Genomic DNA, 24,112 nt, shown 5'->3' with positions numbered 1-24,112 from the left:
TGCCTTTCTTGCCTCTGATTGGATGGAATTGCTCTCCTATGATTGCCTGTTTCATTTAGCAGCAAACTGTCTTCCCTCGCTGTAGGGTTTTTATGTCTGCAGCCAGATCTTGTGAATTTAGCGCTATATTAACCATTCTGTCCTGTTGCAAAATACCAGTTTCCAGTTCTTTTATAAAAGAACCTGAAAAACATCAAATGTGAACTTGTAATAAATCTTGTTTCATTTGTCACACCGTTAGACTGACTGCATATCTGTTGGCTCTTCAGCACTGGGGTTATCTTATTACTATGAGAAAGAAAACAATCTTATATATTGCGTCTCTCAAGATAAAAATCATTAGGCGCTTCACAAGAACAAAACATTTTTAATATAGAAAAAAATATTTTAAAATATGGTTAAAATGAGAAAAAAATTGTAAATAAAAATGTAACCGGGTGACTGAGGTCATCCTGGTAATTTGTGAGATATGTGGGGGGTGTTTTAGTACTTCTCACAGTAGGAATGGTCCTTGAATGTGTCACAGCTCAATCTCAGCCACTCCTTGATGGGCTGATTATAAAAAGGTGTGCAGACCAGCAAGTTGGTTTGGGAGGTGGTTGTCATGCTGCTGTGAGATTTTGGCTGGTTTGAGGGGTTTTGCTTCAGTCACATGTAGGTGGAAGGTGGCTATAGAGTTTCTCTGTGTGGGCCGTCTTTAGTCATCTAGACTTCGGGACGGAAAAGAAGTGATGGCGGACTGGGTGACCACCCGCTGGAGATGCTGACTCTCTGCTATGGATGCAGTCACCTGACTCCCTGGCAGATAGGGTTTCAGTGCAGTCCCACCATCGTTGGAAAATCTGCGTTGCCTGGAAAGGGTGTCCGCATTCTGGTTGGCCCGCCCTGACCGATACTTCACACTGAAGTCAAATGCAGAAAGCTCTGCCATCCAACGCTGCTCCGTGGCTCACAGCTTTGTATTTTCTAAATGGCACAGTGAGTTGTTGTCTGTCCAGACAACACAACAGTGGCCCCACAGGTAGTCCTTGAATTTATCAACCATAGCCCACTTCATTGCTGCCATCTCCAGCTTCACAGAGCTGTAATTTCTTTCCTCAGGATGCAGGCTTCGACCACCATAAGCCACAGGTCTCACCCTCCCTTCGTGCTCCTGCGCCAGCACTGCTCCCAATCCAGAATGGCTGGCATCCACCTCAAAAATAAAAGGCAGAGAAAAATCAACAAATGCTAGAGTGGGCGCACTTACGAGGCGGGACTTCAGCTCCGTAAAGCACTCCTCACACTCCTCACACCAGGCATCACTCAAGACAGGTCCCTTTACCCTTCTTGTTGTTAGGGCCAGCCAGCTCTGTGGTCAGCCACATGTAGGTGGAGGGTGGCTACTAGAGTCTCTCTGTGGGCCTTCTCTGATTGTCAGCTTGCCATTGCTGCTCAATTGAGTTTATTTTTTATCCATGTCCGGGTACAAACCGTTTTTAAGAAGACTGAACAGAAATAAATAAAGGCCCTGTTTTTCTCTACCTCTGCCTTGGTTCCTTATTGTGACCAGACCCGCCTGGGGTTCTGGTTGTGGGTGTCTAAGGCCCTGTCCACTCGTAGCCAGGGATCTGCCAAAACGTAGATATTTTTCTACGTTTTGGCCTGCCATCCACACAAAAACGGAGTTTTTTCACACAAAAACTGAGTTTTTTAAAAACTCCGGCAAAAGTGAAGATCTGCATTTTCTCCGTTTTGGGTGTCTGCGTGTGGACAGACAAAACCGGAGTTTTAAGGTCCGCAACGTCACTTTCCGCGACAAAAAAATGCTGACATCACGTGTGCGACCTGTGTTTACACTAGCCGACAGCATGGATGCCCTCAGAGCTGCGCTCGCTTTATCAATTGTCCAAGCGCTTTTTGCTTGTTTGTTTTTGCAAGCGGAATTACTGCTCCTTGCAGAAGACCACAGACGAAGGACGAGGTTAAGAACGGGGGAAGTACTGCTGCCTACAGGTCTGGCATGTCCTTAACAACGTATTTATCTGGGTACGTGTGGACTGAGTTTTTTTTAAAACGAGGTGATGTGGATGCAAGTTTTTGGAGGGGTGGATATTCATTTTTAAAAAACCCGGCTACATGTGGACTAGGACTAAGCCTTACGCTCAGTCACATAAGGAAAGGGAAAGAGAAAATAAATAGGATAGAGGGAAATCAGTGGATCCCGGGCAACGCAGAACTGGTAGGTTATCTTCTAAGCAAGGCAGCATTATATATATGGCATGTTTCATACACAAAGACAATTCTATGTGCTATGGCTTCACTTTCATAAGTTAAGGCTCTTTGAAAGTTGGAACACATCTCTCACCATCTGTTTAAACGTGTATCATTAAAGCAAAATTTTATTCAAAGTTGATGATGGTTTAGACCTATTTTTCACCAGTTTTCATTATTGTAGAAGAGAAACAGACCTGCTGCACACAGCTGGGCAAAACAGGTAAGGCACACATATGTTCATCCCATATACTCTGCTTTAACAAGATAACCTCAATGCTTCAGAGCCAACACATATAAACAAATAAGTCCACTGTTGTGATAAATGCAATGAGATGTATTATAAGTTCACATTTTAACGTTTTTCAGGATTTTTCATAAAAGAAACTGAAAAAAATTTTTTTTTGCAAAACAGGACAGAATGGTTATTGTAGCGCTAAATTTACGTTTTCTTTACAAACTCTCCCAAAAAGCTGTTCTGTTGGAGGCAGGACAGTCTGCACTTAGCGAGGGAAGACTGATTGCTGCTACATGAAATAGCCAATTGTAGGAAAGTCCTTCGAGCCAATCAGAGGCGAGAAAGGTGGGATCTTCCTTGGACATCCTACGATTCTAAGTGACACATCCAGGAAGCAGAATTGAAAGTCTTGGCTAGCAGAACCTAACCGTTAGCATTAGCAACTCAACCACACAACAGAAGCTCCTCCAGGGGTGTGTAAATATAAAACATCCCTGTCGCAGAGCAAAAAGAGTTAGGGCTAGAGTCTTGTTGCCGTTATCCAATTCGAGGCAAGATGTCCAAATATCAGAAAATAAGACTTCAAATCATGCCGTTTGCTGCCATTCTCTGCTGTAGCAGACTTGTCCATGCTGATCCAGGTGCTTCTGGGCTAATATTTACACATCCCAACAATTCCTACAATGGCTACCTTTATAAAGAGACCAAAGTAATCAAATAGACCTCGTTGTCACAGAAAAATACACAATAAATGTGGGTGTGTCATCTGTGCCTCACTAACATTATTTTTGTAAAAAAAAAAAAAAAGCCTGGGAGCAAATTGTTTTGAACAATTAAAATGTGATTAATCAAGATTAATTAATTATAAAGCATCTAATTAATTCGATTTTCAATTGACTTACCAATTTCCAAAAAGTTGTTAGTATTTTCGTCATGTCCTCATTTCCTAAGCTTTCTGGCAACGTTTGTACACTTCAATCAGAATAATTTGGGGTTCAAAGTTTTTGGTATTGTAATTTTAGAGGAAAGATGCAGAAAAACTGTACATCAAAGTCGACGGCAGCACAGGAGTTGAGTGCTTGCACCGTAATCGGAAGGTTGCGGGTTCGAGCCCCACTCAGTCTGTCGCTCTCTTTGTGTCCTTGGGCAAGACACTTAACCCACCTTACCTGCTGGTGGTGGTCGGACGGACCGGTGGCGCAAGTGCTCGGCAGCCTCGCCTGTCAGTGCACCCCAGGGCAGCTGTGACTACATCGTAGCTCATCCCCACCAGTGTGTGAATGTGTGTGTGAATGGGTGAATGAGTGATTGTGTTGTAAAGCATCTTGGGGGGTCCCAGGACTCATCAAATACGGGCCATTTTAATTAGTCTTTTTGGTTTGTTTAGATTATTTGTCAAACTAAATAAACCTTAATTGGTTTTGGGGGTGGTCAGCAGCAAACACAACCTTTGAATGAGCAAAGCCTAAATTTAATCCAACATTCAGCTGCTAAGAGCAAATTCCCATGAGATCAATAACTGACACTTCATCCACGTGTGTCCAGTTCACTGACGTCCACCCGCTTCATTCATTATGACAGAAGCGAGGGGGAGGAGATGCGGAGAGCAAGCAAAATAAAAATTAGACACAGCTAATGCAGCAGGACAGTAGCTTTGTACTAGTCATTGTGAGGTCGGCTGTGTGATGGCTTCCCGAGGCCTCTGTGCCCTTCGTTGGAGGTAATTTGCTGTTGTCAAAATTGGTTCACATCAAGACTGTTCAACAGGCCACATCATATGAAAAGACTTCTGCAATTTGGCTGTGCTTCCCTGTGGCTGTTGGTCAGAGGCCCCGTGGCAGGGGCTCAGGATGAAGCAACCCACAGTGACAGTTTAAAGAGGGCAGCTTGGTGGAGACCCCAAAGGTTCTCAAGCCAGATCAGATAGATGTGAGAGGCCGGGGGGACGAGAGGGTAAGGAGGTGCACGTTTTGTCTTGTCACCACCCATCATTTCACTGTGCTCTGCGAAAAAACGAGTGACTCAACACACCATTTTCTGCTCAGATGAATTGGTGCTGCAGTTCTGACAACGTCAGAAAAATTCTTGCACAGATGCATGAAACACATTCCATTGTTCTCTTCAGCTATTGAGAACACTTTTGAGGAATCAGAGCCTTGTGGGATTTTCCTTCCCCTCTCCAAACACTTCAAGGTCATCACTAATATCGGAGGCCAGACCCATTTCAGACCCAGCCGTCCATTCCCACTCATCCGGTCATCGTTGCTCTTCCATTTTCTCTTTTGCTTTGATTGATATTTGCATTACATTAACAGTGAAATACACACTAGTGAAGGGTCCATATGTGCATGCAAACATCCCCTCATCACTGAGTGGTACTGAGACCTCCCAGAGGGGTCATAGGAGCAGAAGACATCCTGTGCAGAAGACCGCGGGGTCATCGTTATTAGTGCAAGTATACAGAAAAGAGCAGCCCTCCATCAGACACTCCCAACTAACCACCGTGATATTCATGAGGATGTTGCACCAAGACAGAGAAAGAAGAAAAGAAAGTGGTGAAAAATTGGGAGAGTGATAATAAATGAAAAAAAGGGCCAAAGACATAAAGAGAGTTGAGTTGAGACAATTCCTATGCAGACTAAAGCATAGAAATCCGTTTGGAGCCCCCTCCCCAGGCAGAGCATTATTACTGTAATGAGTGCAACCAGCCTGGGTGACGTCATGCATCTACGGCACGCGCCGATGTATAGGAGAAAGATTGGTGAGAGGTTGGCATTGAGGGGGGGACATAAAGGGAGCTTATAGCGGGGGTCGGACAGCAAGAAGAAGCACAGCACACATGAATAAAAAGCTTAAAGACAACGAAAAACTGCAAGAAAATTAATTCACACAGGCTCCTCCTTATTCGACTCACGTCTGCATGTGGAACACACAGCTTTTACGTTATCAGCACCCGCTCTACCTTCCTCCCCCTCCAGCCTCAGCGCACAGAAACAAAAACACACTTACTGCACACAAGTTCCTCCACCAGATATGACTAGGATTTTTTTTTAAATGGGACAATTAATTATCAGAAATTTCTGAATCGTAATTGCCTCCAATTTGGTTTTATTCCCTAAAGTACACAGAACGCCTCTAAACTAGAGCACACACATCAAAACGGAAGCTGGTGACAAATTTAGGTGAGCCTTTTCTGAACTGATGTATGGGAAGTCAGCGAGGAGCATTCCCATAGTTCTATATGCTCTGACAACTGGGACAAGCCCAGTACAAACAGACCTAATTTATTAGATGCTGAGCCTCTCTGAACAGCTGGTGGTTAAGTGTTTTGTTCAAGGGCACCTTGTTCAAGCAGCAAAACAAAGGAGGGGAAATGGCCTTCAAAGTAGGAAATATTGTGTAATGTTGAAAAATGTTCCTGAATCAAAGAAAAAAAAAAGAAACCAAAAAGTTACTTTTGAGAAATTGAGTATTTTAAGACAGTGGTTCTCATCTGGGGTCTGTGACCCCCAAGGGGGTCCCCAAAAAGTTGCAGGGGTTCCCCACAATGTTGTGTATGCTGAGGTTGGAGGTTATCGAGAATATATTTCTAAAAATAAAATCCAGTTACCCAACACCTAATAGTAAACTCTGCGCAAGAGTTATATGTCTGTATAAAATTTTCAATTATTTACTGTTGGCGTATTTACATGGGCGTAGGAGTTGGGGGGGTAGGGGGGGGGCTGGTTTGTCTTGGTCACAGGAAAGGGCGGACCACTGTTTTGAGACGGATGGATCAAAAGATAAATCACTTTTTTTTCTTTACAGCTGAAACAAATGGTGTTGCTTGTTTAAAATGAACTGATCACAATGTTTAAACTTTTGAAAGATTTTGTGTTCATCATATATTTAAGAAAAATTTAAAAGTTAGAAAAATATTTCACTGTGGCCATTTAGGAGCAATTTCAAATAGGTTTTACTTGAATCCTGATTTTACAACTCCTCACATGAGCTCTTCACATGAAATAGTTGGACTTGCACATAGTTAGATTTTTGTTCTTAAACTTCTCAAGTGAAAAACTTGTCTGCAATCTTTTGAAATATTTGTCGTTGACATTTGTGCAACTTGTGCAAAATCTATGGGCATAATTTCCACCGGACGACCACACTGTCTCTGCACGAATATCGAACTGTCTCTCTGACATATCAAAATTGATGAAATCCCACTATCTCCAACTCAACCTCTCTAAAACTGAACTACTTGTCATCCCAGCAAAACCATCCATACAGCACAATATCTCAATCCAAAATGACTTCCTGTCTCTGGCTCCTTCAAAGGCAGTTCGAAATCTGGGTGTTGTGATTGATGAACACCTGACCTTTAAAGATCATGTTGCTTCTGTTGCTCGTTCATGCCGCTTTGCGCTGTATAACATACGAAAGATCAGACCATACCTAACAATCAATCAATCAATCAAAGCTTTATTTATAAAGCACCTTCCGCAATCCTGTCAGGAAGCCCAAGGTGCACCCAACATGCCACCCAGCTCCTGGTGCAATCTACTGTCATCTCCCGCCTCGATTACTGCAATGCCCTTCTAACTGGTCTTCCAGGCTGTACTGTGGGACCTCTTCAAATGGTCCAGAACGCAGCGGCGCGTCTGGTCTTCAATCAGCCAAAAAGAGCACACGTCACCCCTCTGTTCATTGAGCTCCACTGGCTACCGCTAGCAGCACGCACCAAATTCAAATTGCTAACACTAGCATACAAAGTCCGAGATGGTACGGCTCCCATCTACCTGAATCCTCTTACAAAGGCTTACGTCTCGGCCCGGCCGCTCCGGTCATCACAGGACCGTCGGCTAGCAGTGCCTACACCACACTCAGGACAATCCAGACTCTTCTCATGCATCGTTCCACAAATGTGGAATGACCTTCCAAGCACTACCAGAACAGCGGCTTCCTTTTCAATTTTCAAGAAACTCCTGAAGACCCTGCTCTTCAGAGAGCATCTTCTTAACTAACACCTTCCCTGCACCCGTCCCCCCTTCTCTACTGTCCACTCCTTGTTCCCTCCTCTCCATGACTGATGTCAAGTTGTTGTTATTGTTGTTGTTAGCCTCAAGGGCAACATGCCGATTATCACTTGTAAGTCGCTTTGGACAAAAGCGTCTGCTAAATACATAAACATAATTGACATTTCCAGTAATATTTTGAAACTGACCGTTTCTGCTGTGTTCACATGTTCCATCCTCTCACCAAACTAAGTTTTTGGTGAAGCTTTTTTTTTTCATTATTCTGATAAAATTGGCAAGAATTACATGCTTACTCTAAAATTTTTCACCAAAATGTAGATTTTCCTCTGAATAAAACAAGCTTACTACATGAGGAATTTTTCCTATAACTGAGTTGCTTCTTTCTTGATTTAACTAACAAGAATTATATCTCAAATATGAGAATATAAATGGACAGAATAGCTTTTAGTAAGACACCATTCATTCACAAACAAACTAAAATGCATGATTTTATCTTTAATGTGTGGGAAACTCATTTAATCCATACATTTGCAGTGGTCTCTGGTAGGAATGAATGACTTGGAAGCTGTACTCGGCGCAAAAAGCATGCAACATGGATGTTTTATCTCTACAAATGACAAGCCTGGAGAAGCTTCTGCTGTGTGGTGGAGTAGCTGATAGCGCAAGGTGGCCATTTTCTGGATACTAAACCAACAACAAACAGCCTTCCCCATTCTGATGGCTGAGTCCATGAATGTTAAGTGGCAGTGTGACATAGATCTGTCAGGATTTTCAAATTCTAGAATTTCACTGTCTATTTTCTATCAGAAGCTTATGCAGGAGATAGATGTAGGAGATGTAGGAGACTATTTTCCTATTCAGCCTGCATGAAAAACTCAGTGATTGATTTTAATCAGAAATAATCATTGAAAAATGTTTTCCAGGAAAACCTGAAATCAAGAGCACATTGTCAGACTGTGTTGGGATTAAACCCGTGACGCCAGTCAACTCAAAAAGATGTAATGAAACCCAGAAACCAAAAAGCTATCATAACTGGGGATAGATACTAAAATAACTGGAAAGCAGGATCTTCAAAAATCGTGACTGAATCAGGGAGCTTTTTAAACCATGGGATGGTGATTACAAAGTGAGAACAGGTGAGCCGATTAACTGATGGGAAGCAGGTGTGCAGAGTGCCTGACTGGGGAGCTGAGGGAAAAACTGAACTAACCCAACCAAAGACCAGCGGATCATGACAAATGTAAAATCATCAATCCCAACATGGCACAAGCAACACAACTGATTTTACTTCAGGCTGTTGTGTAATATAACCTGGCTGGTGTAACTGGACCACACATGAGCTCATCTGATGTTTTATAGAAGGAGTTGTGTTTTGGACTGATCAGATTGTCAGATTGTTTCTACAGTTTTGTTACCTTTTCTAGCGATAGCTGCCAGTGTAGATGAATGCTGATGATATATGAAGAAATTGAAGATGAATAAATGAAAGAAGGTGTTAATCTGTTTGTCCTGGCCTATACAACAAGTCATGTTATGGGTTTTCTGATGGAGCTTTCCCTATTTATGCAGCTTTTGTCCATGTTGTGTGAAACCTGAAAACTGTCTTTAAATGTATTTCTTGAACTGAGAAGTTGTTTGTGATTAAACTCTTTAAATAAGATGAATAATGCTATCCCTATTCTGGAGTTTCAACCAAACCACTGACGTACTCTGTAAATGGTAATGAAAGCTCAAAATTAGCTGAAATAAGAAAGCGTTTGGCATGTACTCCTGGAATGAGCTTAATTTTCTTGCGCAACAATTGCTAATCAACGTGAAATTAATGTTCATGGACTCACTCGCTTGCAACCAGCAAAGGCTGTTGTTGATTTTGCATCCAGGAGAGAACAGAGCACATCTCCGCTAGTAGAAGCTAATTGTCAGCATTAGCAACTCTACAACACGACAGAACTCTTCCAGCCTTGTGTTATTTGTGAAGATAAAACATCAATGTTGCAAAGCAAATGGAGTCAGTGGTAGAGTTCTGTTGCTGTTAGCCAATCAGAGAAAAGATGTTTGAATGTCAGGAAATAAGACTCCAAACCCTGCCATCTCCGTTTTGGCTCACTTCCTTTCCTGAACCAGACATGCAAGAGCTCAGTTCACAAGGCATTCACTGATACCAGAGACCAATGCAAATGTACAGAAAAAACTAGTGAACTTGGTCTATAAAATCCATTTTTGCAGACTAATTTGAGTCTCCAGTTAACCTAACATGCAAGTTTTTGGTCTGTGGGGGGAAAATACTAATGCATGCATGGGGAGAACATGCTAGCTTCGCGCAAAAAGCCTGCAGAGGGATGTAACCCTGCAACCTTCTCGTTATGAGGGATCTGGACTATATGCAGTTTTATCATACATATCTTGTGTCAGATTAGTCGCTCTCTCATATTTTTTGCACTTTCTGACCCATAAAATGTAAATTAAAATAGATTTAGAGATTTTCGAGAAAAAGAAACTGACAACGCTCATGAACATAATTGATGACCATTGTCAGAGTTGGCAGCTGAAACACAAGCTGCTCATCTGAAATACATCAGTGACTTGTCCACAGCACTAAGACACAGAAGCTCTTTATGTTTGGGCAGGCCTCGTGAGGTGGGGGGCGTTAAGGTCTGAAGAGTCATGAAACAGGGCGGCCTCTTTAGTGTGACCATCCCAACTCTCGCCCCCGCTGCTGGCGCTGACACTCTGAGAGCTATGTAGGAATTTACCGTGACAGTGGAAACAGCCTCCCCTCAGGTGGACGTTCGTAGACAGAGCCAGAGAAAACACACACACACACAGCCAGACCTTAGCACTGAACCCTGCAGAAGCTTACCTCTCTGTAAACTTAACGCCGTGATTCTGCAGAAGTGCAAACCTTTCCTCACCTTGTGATCCTCAAACTGTTCACAGTCTGCTTTGTGCGGGAACTCCTTGTCAGCACAGGGACAGATTAACGGGCAAATTCCTTGAGGGCTAATATCAAATCTGAAGCAGACGTTTTTTCAAATTTGAACATCTAAACAAGACGTTTCTGCCATGATTTATATGTTTGTGTATGAGTGCAAGTAGTTCATTCCTAGAAGTCTTTTTCCCCGAGGGCAGATGCTTCCTGTTTCAAGAACGACTTCCAGTAGAAGATTTAGGAAAAATACAGGATTGGAAGTCTTAACTGCTGGAAGCCTTGCATTCAGGCACTCAAAAAAGTTTTACATAACAAACACAAACGAGGGAAACCATCAAATTATATATATATATATATATATATATATATATATATATATATATATATATATATATATATATTTATATATATATATATATATATTCACACATACACCATTCTCAGTCTTACTCCACCTTAGTTCATCATCACATAGTGTTTAAAGTTAGTCTTGTTTAATTTGTTTAGAAAAAAATCTTTTAACTTTTTAATCCTGACTCTCTCTCTTTCTTGGAGTTTATACGAAGTGTTGCTCAATCCCTGCAATAACAAGATCCGATCTTCTGGTTAAATTTACTCAAAGATCCATTGAGGTGATATTTCATATTTTATGATATTTCACATTCTATGGTTTCTAATTAAATGTAAGAACATCTTCTCTACACCACCCTTTTTGTAGACCTTGGAGGGGGTGCTGGAAAGCGCTCCTTCCGGTGACTCCCTCGTTCTGCTGGGGGACTTGTGATAGTGCGCTACCAACACTATCTAAAGTGGGCACGGTGTGCTGCTGACCCCTACTCAGGACGTTGTGGATCGGTGGGCAGAATACTTCGAAGACCTCCTCAATCCCACCGACACATTTTCCAGTGAGGAGGCAGACTCTGGGGACTTTGGGTTGGCCTCTCAAATCTCTGGTGCTGAGGTCACTGAGGTGGATAAAAAGCTCCTCTGTGGCAAGGCTCCAGGGTTGGATGAGATCCGCCTGGATTTCCTTAAGGCTCTGGATGTTGTGGGGCTGTGTTGGCTGACGCGGCTCTGCAATATCGAGTGGACATCGAGGGCAGTCCCACTGGACTGGCAGACCGGGGTGGTGGTCCCCTTATTTAAAAAGGGGGGCCGCAGGGTGTATTCCAGCTACAGGGGGATCACACTCCTGAACCTTCCTGGTAAGGTCTATTCAGGGTTTCTGGAGAGGAGGGTCCGTCGGATTGTTGAACCTCAGATTCAGGAGGAGCAATGTGGTTTTCGTCCTGGTCGTGGAACACTGGACCAGCTCTATACCCTTAGGGGGATCCTGGAGGGTGCGTGGGAATTTGCCCAACCAGTCTACATGTGTTTTGTGGATTTGGAGAAAGCGTTTGACCGCGTCCCTCGGGGGGCCCTGTGGGGGTACTCCGGGAGTACCAGGGGTACCAGGCCCTCTGATACGGGCTGTTAGGTCCCTGTATGACCGGTGTCAGAGCTTGGTCTGCATTGCCGGCAGTAAGTCGGGCTCATTCTCAGTGAGAGTCAGACTCCGCCAAGGCTGCCCTTTGTCACCGATTCTGCTCATAACCTTTATGGACAGGATTTCAAGGTGCAGCCAAGGTGTGGGGCTCGGAGTAGACCCGCTGCTCCTCCACATCGAGAGGAGCCAGTTGAGTTGGCTCGGGCATCTGGTCAGGATGCCTCCTGGATGCCTCTCTGGTGAGGTTTTCCGGGCACGTCCAACCGGGAGGAGACCTAAAGGTAGACCCAGGACACGGTGGAAGGACTATGTCTCTCACCTGGCCAGGGAACGCCTTGGGATTCCCCCAGAGGAGCTGGCCTAAGTGGCTGGGGAGAGGGAAGTCTGGGCCTCTCGCCTTAAGCCTGGTTCATGCTTCTCCGTCAGCTCCGCAAAGAACAGACACGCACGGATTGATGGAAGCGTTTTGCTTTTTTACTTCTCCGTCTCCTGGAGAGTGTTGCAAAGCAATTGCCCAGCAGGACAACAGAGGGCGTAGCGCTGTTCTGTGGTATCCTGTCATGTATCGGTCCAAGATCGTGTGTTTATATTGTGTTTTTTTGTGTATATGAGACTTTTAACACGGACATATTTGTCTCTCATTCTCCCACCGCTTCATGCGCTCCCCACCTCTAAACCCACGTTTCCTGTCATTTCCGTCCACAAATAAAACGCTTGCTGCGCATCTTTTCACTCCTCCAGTCACGGGAGGATGAAACGTTCATATTTTTAGAGTTTTTTCGCGAGGTATTCTTCAAGCTTCTCCGTGTCTGCCGCTAGTTATCCTCGGCTCTCTTTGCAATGGCGGCGCTGTAAACAACAGCGGCGTCCTGACCAATCACAAGCTTGCGTAATCCGTCTCGTTCGACGGATGTTTAAAAAAGTGGGCTCGACTCCGTACGTACTTGCGTGCCTGCTGGAGCCCTAAGCAAGGACGGATAATGGCGTTGCGTGTCTCCGCACAGACGCAGACGGAGAAGCATAAATCAGGCTTACGCCTGGTTTATGCTTCTCCGTCAGCTCCACAAGGGACAGACACGCACGGACTGACGGAAGTGTTTTGCTCTCGTACTTCTCCGTCTCCTGGAGAGTGTTGCAAAGCAATTGCCCGGCAGGACAACAGAGGGCGTAGCGCTGTTCTGTGGTATCCTGTCAGGTATCGGTCCAAGATCGTGTGTTTACATTGTTTTTTTGTGTATACGAGACTTTTTAACACAGACATATTTGTCTCTCATTCTCCTCCACCTCTTCATGCGCTCCCCACCTCTAAACCCACGTTTCCTGTCATTTCCGTCCACAAATAAAACGCTTGCTGCGCATCTTTTCACTCCTCCAGTCACGGGAGGATGAAACGTTCATATTTTTAGAGTTTTTTCGCGAGGTATTCTTCAAGCTTCTCCGTGTCTGCCGCTAGTTATCCTCGGCTCTCTTTGCAATGGCGGCGCTGTAAACAACAGCGGCGTCCTGACCAATCACAAGCTTGCGTAATCCGTCTCGTTCGACGGATGTTTAAAAAAGTGGGCTCGACTCCGTACGTACTTGCGTGCCTGCCGGAGCCCTACGCACGGACGGATAATGGCGTTGCGTGTCTCCGCACAGACGGAGAAGCATAAATCAGGCTTTAGGCTTCTGCCCCCGCGACCCGACTCCGGATAAGCGAATGAAAATGGGAAATATTCTTGAACGATTAAAATGCAATCAAGGTTAATTAAGATTAATTCATTTCAATGCATCTTAATCCCACCCCTTGTGTGTGTGTGTGTGTGTGTGTGTGTGTGTGTGTGTGTGTGTGTGTGTGTGTGTGTGTGTGTGTGTGTGTGTACACCTTCAGGTTTGATCAAGACATCTCACATGTAAACCAGAACAACAAAGCCCCTCACAAGCTCAAAGAGGGAGGGGAAGGGGAGGGTTAATTTGCCTAAACGAGACCACACTGCAGTTTGGAAGCTTTAACCCTTTAGCATTCCAGCATCCCACCCATGGGTGGGATGCTGGAATTGTGTTAATTGTTAATTGTGTTAATTGTGTTAATTGTGTTAATCAAACCTGGAAATTTAAGCTACTCAAACCCTTGGATGACAAGCAAACCTTCAAAAAGCAAGAAAAAAATCGCTGGCTGCTTTTGTTTCATTTTTTATTTATGTTTATTTATTTGGCAGGCGTTTTTATCCAAAGCGACGTTCAATTTTTAACTTGTAGGGCATGTTGTGATCTGTAGGGGAAACCGGAGTACCCGGAAGAAACCCACGCATGCATGGGGAGAACATGCAACTCCACGCAGAAAGACCACAGCCGAGTTTCAAACCCGCAATCTTCTTGCTGCAAGGCAACAGTGCTAACAACTGCGCCACCATGCAGCCCATGTATTCCCATATGTTTCAAACTATCTTCATTATGAAGTCAATTAAAGGCAGGACTGCTCCTTTAGGTCCTGATCCTTACTAATCAGAAGTAGTCTGCTTGAACTCTTCTGACCTGGCAGGGCTGGCTAAAACAAAATGCTTCCTGTCCCTACTCTCAGGTATTTCCGGAGAACACCTTGTATTTCACGGTGGACTCGCAGATCGGCTTTCAGACAGAGCGTAAGTAAATTTAAGATCACATGCATATGGCTGCTTGTGCACAAGCCCTCACACATGCACATAGCATGTTCGCTCACATGTGTTTCTGATGAGTCAATATATATCTGCATTTCAAATAAAGATAATGGGAAGCAGAGCAGGAGTAAATGAAAGGGAGAGAGGGCGAGGGGGTGGAGTATGGGATCTATAGATGGGAAAATGCAGGGGGGGGGGTGGACATTCCTCAGGCCTGATGTAGGAGGTAAATTAAAAATATCCCCGGCTTCTTGGAGGGATTCCAGGGTGGCTGACACAGACCACTCAGTCAGGGAGCTTGCTGCTGATCCAGTAAGCACTCAATCAATCAATCAATCAATCAATCAATCAATTAATCAAACAATCAATCAAAGCTTTATTTATAAAGCGCTTTCCTCGATCCTGTCAGGAAGCCCAAGGTGCTGAACACAGTACATGATAGAAAGAGGTAAAAGCATTAAAGTAGAAAACAAACGGGTAAAACAAGAGATAAAGAGACCGATGCAAGCAGGGAATTAAAATCAACAGAAATGAACACCTAACTCATTCACATTCAGGGAATGCCAAGCGGAGGAGGTGCATTTTTAGGTGAGCGGAGGAGGTGCATTTTTAGGCGAGTTGAACACCATGGGCCAATTATGCTCCCTGTGATGTGTGCTCAACCCACCCCCTCTACACACACTCGCCACCCCACCTTTAACCCTCGAGCAACAGCAGCCAGAGAGAGAAAGCTGTCAGAAAGTCTGGATCAGACTCGAATCAAACGCTGGCTGTCACACGCCCAGGTGATGATTAATGGCTTATATTCTCTGACCCAGAGAAGAAAGGAGAACCCGGAGCAAGCTGCAGATGGGAGTTTTCAACTCGTTACAAAGCGCAGTAGCATGTGTTAAAAAAGACCAGGCGCTCCTCCGTGGCTGGCGCAGGTCGGCAACTGGCCCCAGTTGCACAATTATGCTGCTGAGAGATGAAAGTTCAGCCCACTTAGAAAGTGAGACTGTCACGTTTTCCTCTGCTTCCAGGCAAATGAACAAATCACATACATGGAGTTTACTTTTCACCCGGGTTTCGCTTTCCTGAAGACAACCAGAGGGTTACACTTCTTTTCCCACACACATTCACAGAATGTTCTGCTGGGATCCAGCGGCGTTCTGCGGCGGAAACCAAACACGGGCCTGTTTTGACTGGATGTGATCCTTGCTTCCGGGTAGAACGCTGCCAGGAGGTGGATTGATGGCTCTCACCCGGAGGGGGACTTTTACAAGAAAAATCCTCCCGGCTGGAATTCTCCTTCTTTTCATTGTGGATCTGAAACACGAGGGTCACAGTCACGGTTGCGCTGGGGCAAAGTGTTCCCCGAGTGATAATGAAGGGAATGTGGTGGACCATGTGATCAAACACACGTTTCTGTTTAAAGGGGCTCTCCTTGGCTCTACACTTAACCACTACTGAACCTAAAACAAATCCAACAAAGCCCAAACCTCAAAAGAGAAGAATAGCTGACGTTCATTTACTTCTTCTCTTGTTTTTTGATAAACAAAGCGCTAATTTCCATGTAAATCGGATTTCCATTTCCCATCGTCATCGTTGCATCACCAGGTGAAACGGCAGTCTAACGACACTTAAAAGTACATTAAAACAGAGTGGTTTACGGTTAGACTTGAACCTGTGAATTATAACAATGCATGGCTTGAGGATTAAGTTTCAACCGCTCATGTTTGTTGACCTATCCAGTGTCTTTCTAATCATCAATATTACTAGAAAATACTTTCCTGCAAGAATAAATTGCGTTTATTTCTAACTAAGTTTGCTCTTTTGGAAGAACTCACTATATCTGAGTATTTGATGTTCTTGCTGGTCAACTTTTACAGACGTTTTTAAATCTAAATCATTTTATCATTCAGGATTAAGAGAGCTCCCCCGTCCATATTGACTCATATGTCTGGCTATCAGCCCGTCCACGGTGTCATTACATGGAAGACTGTGAGCCATCAATCAATAATTAAACATTTTTATAAATAATTAAGCTGCAACTCAATACTCACAGACTGAGAAAGTGTATTGAAATTCATGCAGAATGCAAGCTGAAGTAAAGGTATGGAAATATATTGTATTGGATATAATATAGAGATAGGTGTAGGAGACTATTTTCATGTTCAGCCAATGTTAAAAACGCCGAGTGGACACATATAATCAGGAATAATATTAAAAATTGGTTTTCCAGCTAACCACACCGTTAACATGCAGGCTGAACATGAAAATAGTCTCCTACACTGATATCCTGCATTAGCTTCTGATAGAAAATAGATAGCGAAACGCGAGGATTTGAAAAGCCTGACAGATCTATGTCACACTAGAGCCCTTTTTAAAAGACACATGCCGGCAAACCAGCATAATACTGCCACCATGGTGTGTCTTATGAATGCGCTGTGGCGGCATGGCGATGAGGGAATTTTGCAGCATTCGTAACGCCACATTTGGTAGCAATATTGCCGCACCCGGGTAGAATCATGATCGCATGTGGAATTAATGCCAAGCTCCGGCAGTAAAATATATTAAAAATGAAAGTAAACATAGCGATAAGTTTCACTTTTCTAAACAGAATCAGCTGAGATGATAAGCTGGAGCGATGGAGAGATCCGGGAGCTTCTCTCCTTTAGAGCGAAAGCTCAGATCTCACGGGGATTGTGGAGGTACAGCCATCTTTAGGAGCGGTGGGTCAAAAAAACATAATGAGAGCAGCTTCGATCGCAATAAAAAGCAAGTTATGTCCAAATTAAACGGAAGTTTGTGGCAGCGCGGAGACAGTCCCACTACCCCTTTTATACCGCCATCACGTAATCTTTTGTAAACGGACATGATTGTGCCACATTACCGCCACGGTCTGACCACTTATAAATGACCTAAGGCTCCCTGATGCTGGCTCGCAGTTGTGGCTAATTAGCAGTGTTTTCTAAAAGAGGTCAGTCACCTTGACTTGCAATGGCGAAGGCTGTTGTTGGTTTAGTGCACAGAGTCAGTAGAGAATGCCTCGGCTAGCAGAAGCTAACCATTAGCATTAGCAACTCAACCACACACTGCTCCAGGCTTATGTTATTTGTGGAGATAAAGCATCAATGTTGCAGAGCAAACAAGGTCAGTGGTAGACCCGCGTTGCTATTAATCAATCCAACGCGAGGTGTCCAAATATCAGAAAATAAGACTCCAAATCCTGCCATGTTCAGCTTTCCTCTGATGTAGCAGAATTGTCCATGCTGATGCAAGGCATTCATATACCAGAGACCACTGCAAATATATTGATTTAATGAGTTTCCCACACCTTTAAATATATATTTCTACTGAACGGTCAAAAGATTAACCTCTAAAATTATGAAAACAAATTCATGTTTTGATCCATTAATTAAAGGATTATGAGAACTGCAGCAAAAAATATTATGACTTTGGTTAAAAAATATTTCTGTATTTGTTGTTTTTCCTAATTCATAATCCCATCCATCCTTTTTCATCCACTTATCCGGAGTTGGGTCGCGGGGGCAGTAGCCTAAGTCGAGAGGCCCAGACTTCCCTCTCTCTAGCCACTTGGGCCAGCTCTTCCAGGAGAATCCCAAGGCGTTCCCTGGCCAGATGAGAAAAGTAGTCCCTCCACTGTGTCCTGGGTCTCCCTTTAGGCCTCCTCCCAGTTGGACGTGCCCGGAAAACCTCACCAGGGAGGCGTCCTGGAGGTGTCCTGACCAGATGCCTGAGCCACCTCAATTGGCTCCTCTCGATGTGGAGAAGCAGCAAATCTACTCCGAGCTCCTCCCGAATGACCGAGCTTCTCACCCTATCTCTAAGGGAGAGCCCAGCCACTCTTCGGAGAAAATTCATTTCGGACGCTTGTATCCGCGATCTCGTTCTTTCGGTCACTACCCAAAGCTCATGACCATAGGTAAGGGTAGGAACGTAGATCGACCGGTAAATCGAGAGCTTCGCCTTCTGACTCAGCTCTCTCTTCACCACGACAGACCGGTACAACGCCCCCATCACTGCAGATGCAGCACCAATCTGCCTATCGATCTCACGCTCCAGCTTTCCCTCACTTGTGAACTCGACCCAGAGATACTTAAACTCCTCCACTTGGGGCAGGACCTCATCCCTGACCCGGAGAAGGCATTCTACCCTTTTCCGAATCAAGACCATGGTCTCAGATTTAGTCCAAATTCATAATCTTGGCACGTTTCTCATTCCATATAATATTAACTACCCTTCAAACTGCTCTTTTAAAATTTGATTCAAAAAGCTCTAAAACCAAATGACTGTGAGGAGTACACAAACATACACAACCATGATACAATAGACATAAGCAAATGTGTTAAAGGATTCATTATATATACACACTATAAACTCAGGATCACAAAAAACGTAAAGTCCTTCACTGCGGGATGTACAGGACAAGATAAATCATATATACCTTTAGAAATGAGCCTCTGTAGTATGGATTTTTGTGTCTATGTTAAAATACACGTACACTAGTTGAATCCATATGGCTAAAAAAAACACTTTTCTTCTCAAGAGCAGCAAGACGAGTCGCTTCCATAGCGAATCGATAGGACAGAATTACTGATATCAAAGAATAGCATGGAATGAAAGAAAAAAAGACATGAAAGACAGGAAATATGGGAGGATATGGGGGCAGGAAGAATGGAGATAAAATTGGATTTATATTGTTGGAAATTAAATGCTGCAAATTCAGTTTGAAAGCTAACCTTTCATGTTTTGGGGTTTTTGTTGTGTCACATGTGAGCCATACATATAGGGGAAAGAGAGGAAAGGAAATAAACAGAGAAGAGTGTAGACGGGCAGGATGAGATGGAGACGGGGAGTGGTGACAGTGATAGAGAGCGAGCGGACTCCTGGGACAGCAGAAAAGGCAAGTCCATCGATCCAGGGTAGCGAGCTGGCTCACATTTCACATCCTCAGCATAAGAGTAGCGTGCCTCCATGGAACTGAGCCCTACATCCCGTCTGGACAGGGTCATCTCCACTCGTGTGTGTGTGTGTGTGTGTGTGTGTGTGCGTGCGTGCGTGCGTGCGTGCGTGCGTGTGTGTGTGTGTGTGTGTGTGTGTGTGTGTGTGTGTGTGTGTGTGTTACGGAAAGACTGGAAAACAGATTTGTAGCTGATGTTTTTACAATTATTACAATAGATAAAAATCAGTTTTTGTGGCAGTAAACAAATTGTTTTTCTTGAGAGAAATCATCTAATATTTGATTCCATTCTGGCATCCAAATAATTCGTCCAGTTTGGACCATGTGGTCCCTTAACCCACTCAGGCTCAAACTACGTTTTGATAAAAGGACAAACAACTGAGTCCTTCAGGAGTACTTCTGAGATAAAAAAAAAAATACTCATGAAATACGTATGTGGAGTAACCAGGTAGGTAGGTTTTAACGTTGCAAATCTGCAACGCCTGCCTCCTGAGGGTTAAGTCACATGCCGACCTCATCAGATGGGAACTGATATTCTGAATGAATCGCGTCTATCTGTAAGCGGAGGGGCCGTAAATGGAAATTGTGCTTGGCTCTCAAAACCTGCCACTGTCATCCGAGAGGGGAAAACCGTGTGACAGACGACCGAGCATGTGGCATCTCCGTGACCTCTGACCTGGAAAACCTTCCCTGTATCTGCCCCTTGCTGTAGCTGAGGGATGTTCCGTAACCTCCGTGACCACTCGTCACTGGGACTGCTTTGTGTCAGTGGTCAGTCACATCAAAAAAGGGCATGCAGAGGTCAGATCACAAACAGGTGAACTTTGACTCGCCGATGCGGGTCCTGGGTTGTGGTATTTGGTCAGGGTGTGTACAGATGCTGATAAGACTCAGACTTGTGGACAGATGAGAGATAAACCTGATTCAACAATTCATTCATAAAAACACATGAATAATGCTGGACTTAAACCCTTCTGCTGTCTTTAAATAACTTATACACTGAACCACCCAGAGAATGCAAACTTTACGTCCAAACGTTTTCAACTTTCAATTCAAAGATACTTTATTAATCCCAGAGGGAAATTAGAGTTTCAGTACACACAATTCTGAGATCAGACATACATTCGGGCAAGACACATGACAAGAATTGGTGACTGTGGTCATTCGCAACCCGAGCCGCACAGAGGGGTATGAGGATTAGGTCAGGTGGAGGAAAAAAGGCACTTCAGAGTTACCCTCGACAGGGAGGGCAGCTTTGCTATGCAAAAAACACCTCAGACAGAAATGCAACAGACTTCAGGCATTACACAACAAAAGTGTCCACTAGGTGGAGAGGTAGGATAGAGGACTCTCCAAACATCAGTGCATCAGACCGTCAGTTTTAAGGGTCAATGCAAAGGAAATACCAAAAAAGTGGAACCAACAATCACATGGGACAAATATAAAATCAGTAGTGCTAAGGAGATTTAGCTTTAAAGTAGCACCAAATAGTTTATTTTCATTATTTATTTTTTTAACTTTAAGCCAGAGCTTTAACATTGATCTCGGTGATTGAGTTAGAAACTTGACCAGTTTCATATTTGACACCACTCAGCAGCCCTTTGATGGCCAGAAAGTACACTAAATAGTTTGGTGGAGCGGGTTGGTGCCCTATAGGGGGAGCTCTTTACCTGCCTTATGTCAGCTGTTATGCTAGCAATTAGCATTTTCAGTTCGCTGATCGTCACAAGAAGAAGAAAGAGAAAAAGTTTGCTATTTCTATTGGCATAGTGGCAGAGCCTGGAAGTAAAAGTCAGAGTAACGTCTTTGGAGGCTAAGCAAATCGCTAAATCCAGCGTGAACATCGGTGCAGCCCCGACTAGTTTGAGGGAGTTAAAGGAGGCTACAAAATCACAGATTGTTCATGTTCTACCGAGGCATGTGTTCTCTGTTTGTTAGCCGTTTAGCTAGCTGAGCACACGAGAGATGTCTTGTAGCCTAGTCTTGGTCAAAAATTTTCCAGAATACACCACAGTATTTTTAAAAGGATGGCGGATCAGAAGCCGGCAGCTACTTCAGAGGAAAATGTCAAGTTTAAAAATAAGTTAACTAATTTTAAATAATTTTTTTAATGGTTAGTTGCTTAGTAGTTGCAGCTTCGGTGGCTAGCGGGTAGTAACTCACTTATATATTTAATTTAAACAATATACACAATTAAAAAAGTCAAAGGCTCATTATATATTTATATTGAAACTTATACGTATAAGATATAATGTTAGCTCGCGAAAGCCTCGGTCACGTGATACAAGTCTGTTCCATTTAACTGTTTTCTTTGACCAAGGAAGGGCAGTGTCCTCATAAGAAAGGTGCCTTGACATTGAGAAATGCTCCAAGTCTCTGGGCAACGCCATACTGGATGCCATGTTCCCTTCTACAGAAGCCCGTGAGGACAAAACACATTTACCGATTTGTAACAAATGGTTACAAAACTTTCACCAATAATAAACATTTAATTTGACACATTTACATCTTCCCTTGTTGCCAGTGATGAAAGGGAGTCTGACGTGCTTGCCATGTTGCTGGAGGTTGCAGTCCTAGGGATTTTTGACCCTAATGGCCATTCGTTGGTATGGTCTTACTTGAATACAACAACAATGCTTGCTTGCAATTATTTAGATATCTACTGCTCCTTATCACCAAGGAAAATACACACTTTCACTTTAAGGTAGAATCAGTAGAACCCATTTTAGATAGCTATGCACTTGGCACATTTAGCTTTTTTTGTTTTGAAGGTTAGACATTACAGTAATTGTGCATTAGTCATAATAGATTTATCTTTAGAATTATCCCAAGTTTACACCGGTAAATCAGAAGGGGCACTTGTTTGGCTAATGGACATTTTTTATATAATTGGGAGTTTGTTTAGCGTATTGCTATCAGTGCAAGGAAGAAAAATAGGAGCGGTATCTTGTAATAATGAGAAAGTTTCTTGTTTTTGCGAGATACTGCTCCTTTATTGTTTCCCTGCAATGATGGCAGTATGTTCCCATAGTTTACTGTCTCTGTAGACTTTTAAAGATTTTATCAGTTGAGAATTTGGTTTTGTGAAGTAAGCACTCCTCTCTACTATAACACTTACAACAGGATCCACCCAAACCCTTTCTGAGCAGCATTTTGTAAAAAAAAAAAAAAAAAAAAAAAAAAAAAAAGCATTAAAAATTTCAGTTTATGCAGACTTTAAAATGCACTTGTTTAACTGTATGAGCAGTTAAAACCTGAACAAGCTCCAATCTGTCACCAATGTGCCAGATACTTTCCTGTGAGACCTTTTGTGTTTCCATGAGCAGTTTGAGGACCAACTGCGAACTTCTGGACCTGTCCCAAAACCTTTTCAGCACCAAGTGGGTTAAACACACCCATACGAACATGACCACCCAGCCAGCTGGTGACTTTTACAGTGAGCAGTTTCAGACCATTACCTTGCTTCAAATCGTGATTAATAAAAAAAAAAAGATCAAAAAAGTCTTAAATATATATTTTTTAATCTTCATGACTTTAGAGCATCCTGGTCCAAACTGGAGACATTTTTTCGGGCCTGAACATTTCAAGCGAGTTAAAAACCACAACAATCACAAACGTACCCTAAATCCTCAATCCACTCGTGCCGGGCCGACTTCAGAACTCAAGGGTTACATCTTCAGTGGCGCTAAACTAACCTCCTTCTGGTCTCGGGTCAGAAAACAAACACAAGTGAAAAGAGGAGCCACAGCATGATTTCAGCCTGTGGCAGACGCTTTTCACTGGTGGTTTGTTTTTATTCTGAGCCATTTGACTCTCATCGAATGAACACACACACACACACACACACACACACACACACACACACACACACACACACACACACAAGCCAAGCTGCACGTGCACGGTTTAAACACAAACATGCACATTTGTGATTAAAAAGATAAATCCTTTTTCTTGTTGAATTTTAGAATAAAATTAATATAGGTCAGTGCAATTAAAGAAAAAATTGATAGGTTTTTTTTTACTTTAAGCTAAAGCTTTAACATTGATTTCAGTGATTGTTGAGTTGGAAACATGACCAGTTTCATATTTGTCACCACTCTGCAGTTCTCTGCTGACCAAAAACTGCACTTGACAAATGTGTGGAGTGGGTCGGTGCCCTATAGGGGGAGTTCTTTACCTGCCTTACAGCTGTTAGCTGTAATGCTAGCGATTAGCATTTTCAGTTCACAGACTGTCAATATAAAGCACAATAAGAAACAAAAGAATAAGTTTGTCTTTTTCTGTTGCCATAATGGCGAAGCATGGAAGCAAAAGTCAGAGAGCAATGTCTTTGGAGACAAAGTAAAGAGCTAAAACCAGAATGAAGATTGGCGCGGCCTACACTAGTCTGAGGGAGCTAAAAAAGGCTACAAAATTCACGGACTGATAGTGACCTGGCTTTGTTGCTACTGGACTTGTAAGTAATAATATTTTTTGTCCAGCAGTGTGGATCCTTTTAGTTTTTTGGTTTATTTTAGTATTAGCTGGCTCATGTTAGTGTTAGCTTGTTGGTAGCGCTAGCTACTGCAGGCTGCAGCAGGGTTGTT

The 24,112-nt window shown here is 43.4% G+C and overlaps 1 long non-coding RNA gene across 1 annotated transcript; it reads left to right on the top strand.

Annotated features, from left to right (window-relative positions):
• The first annotated feature begins 481 nt into the window (after positions 1–481).
• LOC129165050 (uncharacterized) lies at positions 482–1,523 on the top strand. Its single transcript, XR_008564487.2, has 2 exons — positions 482–1,021; positions 1,102–1,523. It is a non-coding gene; the product is annotated as an uncharacterized lncRNA (long non-coding RNA).
• The last annotated feature ends 22,589 nt before the right edge of the window (positions 1,524–24,112 follow it).

The sequence above is a fragment of the Nothobranchius furzeri genome, chromosome 2 (assembly GCF_043380555.1).
Source record: "Nothobranchius furzeri strain GRZ-AD chromosome 2, NfurGRZ-RIMD1, whole genome shotgun sequence".
Taxonomy (NCBI): Eukaryota; Metazoa; Chordata; class Actinopteri; order Cyprinodontiformes; family Nothobranchiidae; genus Nothobranchius; species Nothobranchius furzeri.
Note: the sequence above shows the minus strand (reverse complement) of the source record. Positions and strands in the feature narration are given on the sequence as shown.